This window comes from Danio rerio, chromosome 11 (genome assembly GCF_052040795.2).
Source record: "Danio rerio strain M-AB ecotype USA chromosome 11, GRCz13ab, whole genome shotgun sequence".
NCBI classification, from domain to species: Eukaryota; Metazoa; Chordata; class Actinopteri; order Cypriniformes; family Danionidae; genus Danio; species Danio rerio.
In genome coordinates, this window is record NC_141031.1 from 48,136,042 (window position 1) to 48,144,794 (window position 8,753).

Consider the following 8,753-nt stretch of genomic DNA (forward strand, 5'->3'; position numbering starts at 1 on the left):
GAAGAATTATAAAGTTGTTTGATAGCTCTCTCTTTTGCAATTGTACCAAAAGTGGCTTAACTATTGAAGTCAATAGCTTTTTCTAGTGACTAGGCGCGTAAAACTGTGGACTAGCGCGTGTGGTGTGATTTGTACTGGTGAGGTGGCGGTGTTGTTTACGACGTGGATGTGATGCTCTTATCTTCTGATTTCAGACGATCGAACGCAGGCCGTAACCGCCGCCGCTTGCGTCTGGATGTTTGCGTGCTCCGTGTTTCAGCGGACAACACACATTCTCCAGGCGGCCGCATCGCCTGCGTTTGAGTCCTTTTACGTGACGTGTGATTTTATATATTTTTGATGTAAACCGTTTCTATGGTATATTATATTTGTTGTTGTTCTTTTCTCTCTTTCTTTCTTTTATTTTTGGTTGTTTTCTTGAAATGCCAGGGAAGTGACTCTTGTATCTGCACTGATTGAAACATGCGATGTGCTCCGGCTGCTCTTCATGCTGCAACGCTGCTCCAATATCCCCCATACATTTCTCTGTCCTTTTTGGCCCAATTTTGGTTTCTCCTTTAAGAAAAGGATGTGAACTTGTAGCAATGCCGCACTCGCATTTCTTCAGAGCTACTGTAAGTATGAGATTTAATTTAATTGTTACATCTTTGGAGTCTTGTTTGTTTGTTTGTTGCAGCGCACATAACACTAAAATCAACCTGTGTTGCTGCATTGCTGATAACACCAAGTTATTGCATCACTACTATGTATTTAAGAATTTATTTATGAAATTTATGACATACTAAATAATTAAAATATGTGCATATGAAGAGTTTAGATGCAAAAACCTCTAAGTGAAGTTTATTTATAAAGTAATTTTGAGAGGATCACGTGCTTATGATTGGACACAGCTGTCCCCGAGTCAAGCTAATGTACGAACCACCAATCAGACGATTCCTAACTCAGTAAAAATAACCAAAGCATCTTACCTTACCTAGTTGTCCTCTTGAAGAATCCCCCCTTCAACCCCCGCTCCTCCTCTTTTTCCTCTATAGGACAGCACGGTGGCCCAGTGGCTAGCACTGTGGCCCAACAGCAAGAATGCCAAGAGAGCATCGGGTCTCTACCCGGCCGGTTGGCATTTCTGTGCCGAGTTCATGCTCTCCCTGTGATGGCTTGGGTTTTCCCCCGGGTCCTCCGGTTTCCTCCTACAGTCCAAAACATGAGACATAAGTAAATTGACTGAAATAAATCAGCACCGTAGTCAAATTCCACCAGCAACACACCCTCATAGCAATCCTTAAGCAGCAGGGGGAGGGAGGTTTTCGAGATCTACCTGAGCTCAAACTCCCCTCTAGCCCCGCAAACAGGAGGGAGCCCCAGCTCAGGGCTCTCTTCTGGGACAGCATGCCAAACTAGCTTATTACCAATTATCAGCTAAGTGTAAATTCTTAAAATGACATCTGAAATTTTCCTTAAAGTGAGTTTTTTTTATCAGTCTCATGTGTGTATGTATGGTAATTTTACTTTTATGGCATAGAACAGGTCTTTTTCCTGGTTTTGAAAGTAAAATATTTCAACATAAACAAAGGAGGCTGAGAAAATTTCAGACGGCACTTTTGCATCTGAACTCTTCATATATAAAATTTGAAGAATTAAAAGATGTGCATAATATTTCTGAAATAGTTTTTCATAAATGCATGTGCACAAAATAAGATTGCTAAATATTTATATAAAAAATAATGAAGAATGCATGTGCACATTAAATGTGTGCATGCACAAATGACCTTTTCAGAGTTTTAAAAATTTCAAGTGTACAACAAGATTACATTTTAGTAATTAATAAATCTGTATGTGCAAATTTAATTACATTTTAGTAATTTTAAATCAGATCAGAGTTTGTTTATAAAGCACATTTTAAGGAGAAAAATCTCCAAAACGCTCCACAGTCATGAGATAAAATCACAAGAGTAATAAAGTTTAACATGAGATGTCATGAGAGATCCTTTTATATTAATTGCATGTGCACATATAAAATTACATTTTGCAAATATTAAATAAATTGCAACCGGGAAATATGTTTTTCACATTCACACAGTTACAACATTAAGAGCTCAAAATGTTCATGCAAAATATGTATTAAAAAAATTAAATACATATTTAAGTTGCAAATGACATTGTCAGGAATTACATTTTGCAAATACTTCATACATAAATTGTGAATATGCATTTTTTATTGTGAAAAGTCTACAGTATTTCTGCATGATGTGTCTTTATTTACTGTTGAAGTCAGAATTATTCGCCCACCTTTGATTTTTTTTTTCTTCTTTTTTATTACTTAGATTTAAAATAAATCTGCTACATACAAATATGATTCAAATTATCAATGCATTTAAATATATGCAAAAAAAAGCTTTGTTTTATGTAGAGTTGAAGTAAGAATTATTCGCCCCCCTTTGAATTTTATTTTATTTGTTAAATATTTCCCAAATGATGTTGAACAGATTGAGGAAATGTTCACAGTATGTCTGATAATATTTGTTCTTCTGGAGAAAGTCTGATTTGTTTTATTTCGGCTAGAATAAAAGCAGTTTTTAATTTTTTAAACACCATTTTAAGATCAATATTATTAGCCCCTTCAAGCTATTTTTTTTTGATAGTCTACAGAACAAACCATCACTATACAATAACTTGCCTAATTCCCCTAACCTGCCTAGTTACCCTAATTACCCTAGTGAAGCCTTTACATGTCACTTTAGAAGTGTCTTGAAGAATATCTAGTCTAATATTATTTACTGTCATCATGACAAAGAGAAAATAAATCAGTTATTAGAGATGAGTTATTAACACTATTATGATTAGAAATATGCTGGAGAAATCTGCTCTCCACTAAACAGAAATTAAGGAAAAAAATAAACAGGGGGACTCATAACTTAGGGGGGCGAATAATTCTGACTTCAACTGTACATCAGCAATAATGCTTACAAGTTTCCAAAGATGTGATGGTCCGTTCTCCCCGTGAGCTCATGTTTGCAGTATGTCTGATCTGATGTGGATGCAGCATTAATGCTCTGAAACACTGATTCCTCCCAGCACTAGATACTTCATCATTTTATCTAATCTTGTGAAAATCTCAACAAACCAAACCGACACACGGTGCACATCTGCTTTTAAAGCTCACATCCGCAAAGATGATGATGATCTGCTCCTAAACCGCACTGATCTGGCATTTGAAGAACGAACCCATTGTAGGTATATTTGTACGACAGGGTTTTTTATTCTCGATGTGAATCACCAGAAGTTACTTCCTCTGACTGGCTAATCTGTGAACTGGTTTTGTAACTCAGTCTTTGGTCCATCTCGGCATTGCTTTCGTAACCAATGGTAGCGTTCTTCTCCTGTCGGCTGTGGTGTTTCCGCCATTCTGTAGGCCATGTATCGAGCGCTCTTGAAGAATAAAATAAATATATCTAGCTTTCCACAACCGATGATGATGATGATGATGATGATGATGATGATGATGTGGTTCTCGTTGACGTGTCGTGTGTTGGTGCGCGGCTGCTGCCCAATCCTGACGGTTTTCTTCCAGAATGAGCAGTCGCTCGCGTGTGTCCTCCTTATGCTCGTCGTCGTGGTGACTTGTGAACCTTTGAACTATATGCAAATCAGGTAGGGAGGGGTCGCGACCTCTCGGTAGGAGTAGTTTTCTCGTCTGTAAGTAATCGCAACACATTTCTGCAAAAAAGAAGCACGACTGATGATGCCGTCTAGATCCATCCAACAAGGGCTCCGCAGCTGAGCGCTCAACTCTAGTTTTTGTGTTTTTTTCCTCCTGTTTGAAACAGTGCCGCGTCCCATGAGGCCGAGCAGCGGTGAAGGAAGAGAAGCAAACACACACACACACACACTAAAGTTTAAGATCTGCTGAAAGTTGTTAATGGGGATGCACCAATACTCGTAAAACACTGTTCAGGGAAATTGGTGCTTTTGACAACTGTGTGACAGGTTGATAAAGATTATTAATTTTAAATTAATATTGTTGTTGTAATTAATATGGCAGTGTTAGTTTTATGCATTTTTCTGTTTGTCACAAAGTAGCACAAATCTTGAGTTACTGTCATTTTTAAGTTTCACTGTGTCATACTTGGGAAAACTGACACATCCAAAAACACTTGGTATTGTTGAGTCAGTTTTCCCAAGTATGACCGATACATACATTTTTTGTATTATATAAATATATATCCCCAACCCTATAAATAACCCTATAAATTTTATGCAGATGCACCTCCCAACAAAATCGCCTCAATCATTACAAAATATTAAATTCCTGGCAGGTAGAAAAAAGAATATTGTTACTCATAATCTTTTTTAAAAAAGGATATTGGTGCATAATTTAAAAATAAATAATGTTATGATGCACACCTTTACAAATTCACCGTAATCATTGCAAAATATTACATTTATTCTGAATGCCAATAATAAAATATTAGTACTCATACTCTTTTTTTTTTTTTTTTTTTTTTTAAAAAGCATATCAATGCATCCCTTGTTGTAATTTCTTTAATTAGATTTTATCCAGATGCACACCTCTATAAAATCATCCGTCATTATAAAATAGTTACCAATAAATACATTTCGGTACACCTACTCTAATTAAAAAAAATAAAACTTGTAATTTATTATATTTTATATCGAGGCACTACCCTTTAAAATCACAATAATTAATGCAAAGTAATTGTTTGTTAGTACTAATAAAAAAAATCAGTAACCATACTCTCTTTTAAGAAATGGTATCAGTGCATCTCTAGCTCTAATTTGTTTATTATACCTTATCCAGATGCACACCTCTACAAAATCACCACAATTATTATAAAATATTTAGTTATTTCTGAGTACCAATAAAAAAATATTGGTACTCGTATTATATCTTTTAAAAAAGATATTGGTGCTTCTCTAGTTATAATTTGTTATATTTTATTCAGATGCACACCTCTAAAAATAACCCTAATCATTGCAAAGTAATTATTTTGTAAGTACCAGTAAAACATTATCGGTACTCATACTCTATCTTTAAAAACTGATATTGGTGCATTCTTAATTGTCATGTATTGTATTTTATCCAGATGCACTCCCCTACAAAATCCCTTTTGTAAGTGCAAAATAATTAATTATTTCTAAGTACCAATATAAAAGTATGGATACTCATACTCTTTAAAAAATGATATTGGTTCATCTCAAATTTATTTTTTTCATTATTTGTTATAGAGATGCACACCCCTATAACATCACCATAATCAATGCAAAATAATAAAATATTTCTAAGTACCAATAAAGAAAATATCGGTACTTGTACTCAGTCTTTAAAACAGAATATCGGTATATCTCTAGTTGCAAATTATAATATTTTATTCCAAATGTAGTCCCCTACAAAATCACCCCAATCATTATAACATACTGAATTGTGAGCACTAATGAAAAATATCTGTACTCCTTTTCTATCTTTAAAAAAAGGATAGTGGTGCATCCATAATAAAAAATATCGGTAGTTGTACTTAAGATTCAAAACAGAATATCGGTGCATCTCTAGTCGAAATTTATTATATTTCATCCAAATGCATTTTCTTACAAAATCACCCCGAATATTATAAAATATTGCATTCTGAGTAATAATAAAAAATATCGGTACTCATACTCTATCTATGAGAAAGGATATCAGTGCATCTCTAGTTGTAATTTATTATATTTTATCCATATGTGCTCCCCTAAAATATCCCTGTTGTCAGAGCAAAATAATTATTTATTTCTGAGTAACAACAAAAAAATATCGGTACTCTTGCTATATCCTTAAAAAAGAATATTGATGCATCTCTAATTGTAATTTTTTTATATATTTACAGAGATGCACACCTTTACAAAATCACCATAATCAATGCAAAAAAAAAAAATGTGATGAACAATAAAAAATATCGGTATCCATAATCAATCTTTAAAATAGAATATTGGTGCATTGCTAGTTGTTAGTTTTTTATTATATTTTATCTATATGCACACCTCTACAAAATCATCCAGATTATTATAAAATATTGCATTCTGAGTACCAATAAAAAATATCGGTACTCATACTATATCTTTAAAAAAGAATATCGGTGCATCACTAGTTGTTCTTTATTATATTTTATCCACATGCACTCCCCTACAAAATCTCTTTTGTCAATACAGATTAATTAATTATTTTTGAGTAGCAATAAAAAAATATCGGTACTCGTACCTTATCTTTAAAAAAGGATATCGGTGCATAGTTGTAATTTTTCATTATATGTAATAGAGATGCACGTTCTACAAAATTACCCCAACCATTATAAAATATATTGAATTCTGAAGACCAATAAAAAAATATTGGTACTCATGCTCTTTAATAAAGGAAATCGGAAGGATGCACCTCGTACTCTATCTTTAAAAAAGGATATTGGTGCATCTCTAATTGCAATTTGTAGTATTTTATCCAGATGGGCTTCCCTTCAAAATCACCCCAGTATTTATAAAATGCTGCATTCTTCCAGAGTACCAGTGAACAAATATCGGTACTCGTGATTAAAATTGTACAATCCACTTGATATCGGTGCATCATCCCTAATTGTTAATAAACACAGAGGCAGTGTTAGTGCTGGTCTGAGATCAGCGTCTCCTGTGTCCGTCTGTTGCCGGGCAGAACCAGATCTACCTTTGAGTCCGAGGCTTTGTCCTACTTCTCCCGCAAACTCTCAGACTCACATTATCTTGACTTTTATTCGTTCTTGTCACGGCCCGATGTGTTTCTGCTCCTCCGACAGACGCTTTCTCTCTAGCGGGCCTCGTGGGACCCGCGGTCAGACGTTTCATTTCAGCTGGAAATAAAACCAGTGTAGGATCTTCCCAGAGTTCAGTGCTGGAGTTTGCAGCCACTCGTTCATTCTCCACGGTGTTTCCTCTGATTGGAGATCAGTCGATGACATTACTGTAGACGCACTTGAATTCGATTCTCCAGTGTTTCCCCCTCCTCGAGAAAAGCTCTGGGGACTGCGGTTTATCTGTGTGGACGCTCAGAAATGTTAAGCTAGACATTGCTGTGAGTTTAATCACGATGGGTTTGTTTATTTGGTCTGTTGTTTTTCTGTATGGGGTGTATTAAATTAAGATATCATAGTTCTTTGTATGGGAAATATAGATACCGTGAAAGTCCATTTAATTGTAAGTATTTATCAACTAAGTTATTGTACTTTTGCAATTTGTAGATAAGTAATATAATGTATTGGTATATAACGATGAAATTAACTGTATCAGTCAGTCCGGGGCGTCCTTTAATTTATTGATGTATATACTGTATGTTTGTTGATATACAGCTCACTTTATTTTGTATATGACTAATAAATACGTTTTGAAAAGCAGACGCTTGTGTTTGTGTGTGTGTGTGTGTGTGTGTGTGTGTGTGTGTGTGTGTGTGATGGCATTAGTGAGCTGATTTACCATGTATGAGACATATTCCTGAGTTGAAAGCTGTTTTTAGAAGAGCTTCGCCACATTTTATTTTATTTTTTCATTTATTATTTTTTTCCATGGACCCTGAAAAGAGACGAGAGCGAGAGGAGAAGGAAAGGTAGCGGCTGACCTAGTTTGAGCAGCTCTCGGCGGGCGTATTTTTGGCCTGACATTAGTAAAACATGACAGAGTCATGAGGGACGCGGAGGTGCTGTACATCTGTGTTTACTGTCTGACCGTCTCTGATGTCACTTCCTGAAGAGCAGCCAATCCCTCATCACCGTCCTGAAGGCCACAGAAAGCACTGCTTTAATCTGATGTTGGGTTTTATAGTTCTCATTTCCAGGCCATCAAAATCAACAGTTTGTTTTTTAATAAGTCATCAGTGATCCTGACCCATATATGAACACACAATTACTCTACTGAAATGATATCAAATATCATCATGCTCTCATTTCTTACTCAGTTTTTTATTACTTCTGTTCAGTCATCTTAATAAAAATAAAAGTTTTAGGATCAACTAATACTAACTGCTCTTCTAGTTGCTGATTTGGCATCAGAAGTGTCTCTATGAAAGGTGAAGGCCTCTAGATTTTGCTGATTTGAGCTCAATAAATCTGATCATGTCTTGATGTTGACTGATTTGATGAGGACAGTGCGCTCTGACTCTGCTCAGACTAAAGTCTCATCACTGAACAGAAATAATGTCCAGTATAGAATATAAAGTGCTGCTGCAGTGGAGACAGAATGAATATTGTGTCTGACTCCATCATGAGCTTGGAGGACTGCATCCATACATCTCTGACATGACTCACATCACTGATTAATAAAGTCATCTGGAATGAAGAAGAAAGCCTTCAGCAGGATCCCAGAGCTCATCAAGAGTCTTTGTGTTCATCTTCAACACCTCCTCCTTCATCAGCTCAATAATGTTGATGTCTGGTGACTGGGCTGGCCAATCCTGGAGCAGCTTGGCCTTCAGTAGCTTTGATGTGGAGGCTGAAGTATGAGCAGGAGCGCTATCCTGCTGGAGAATTGTCCCTCTCCTGTGGTTTGTAATGTAATGGGCAGCACAGATGTCTTGATACCTCAGGCTGTTGATGTTGCAGATCTCTCCATACTGAATGAACCCCAAACCATGATGTCTCCTTCACCAAACTTGACTGATTTCTGTAAGAATCTTGGTCCATGCTGGTTTCAGTAGGTCTTCTGCAGTATTGGTGATGATTGATGCAGATCAGCAGGTGATCCAGCAGAGA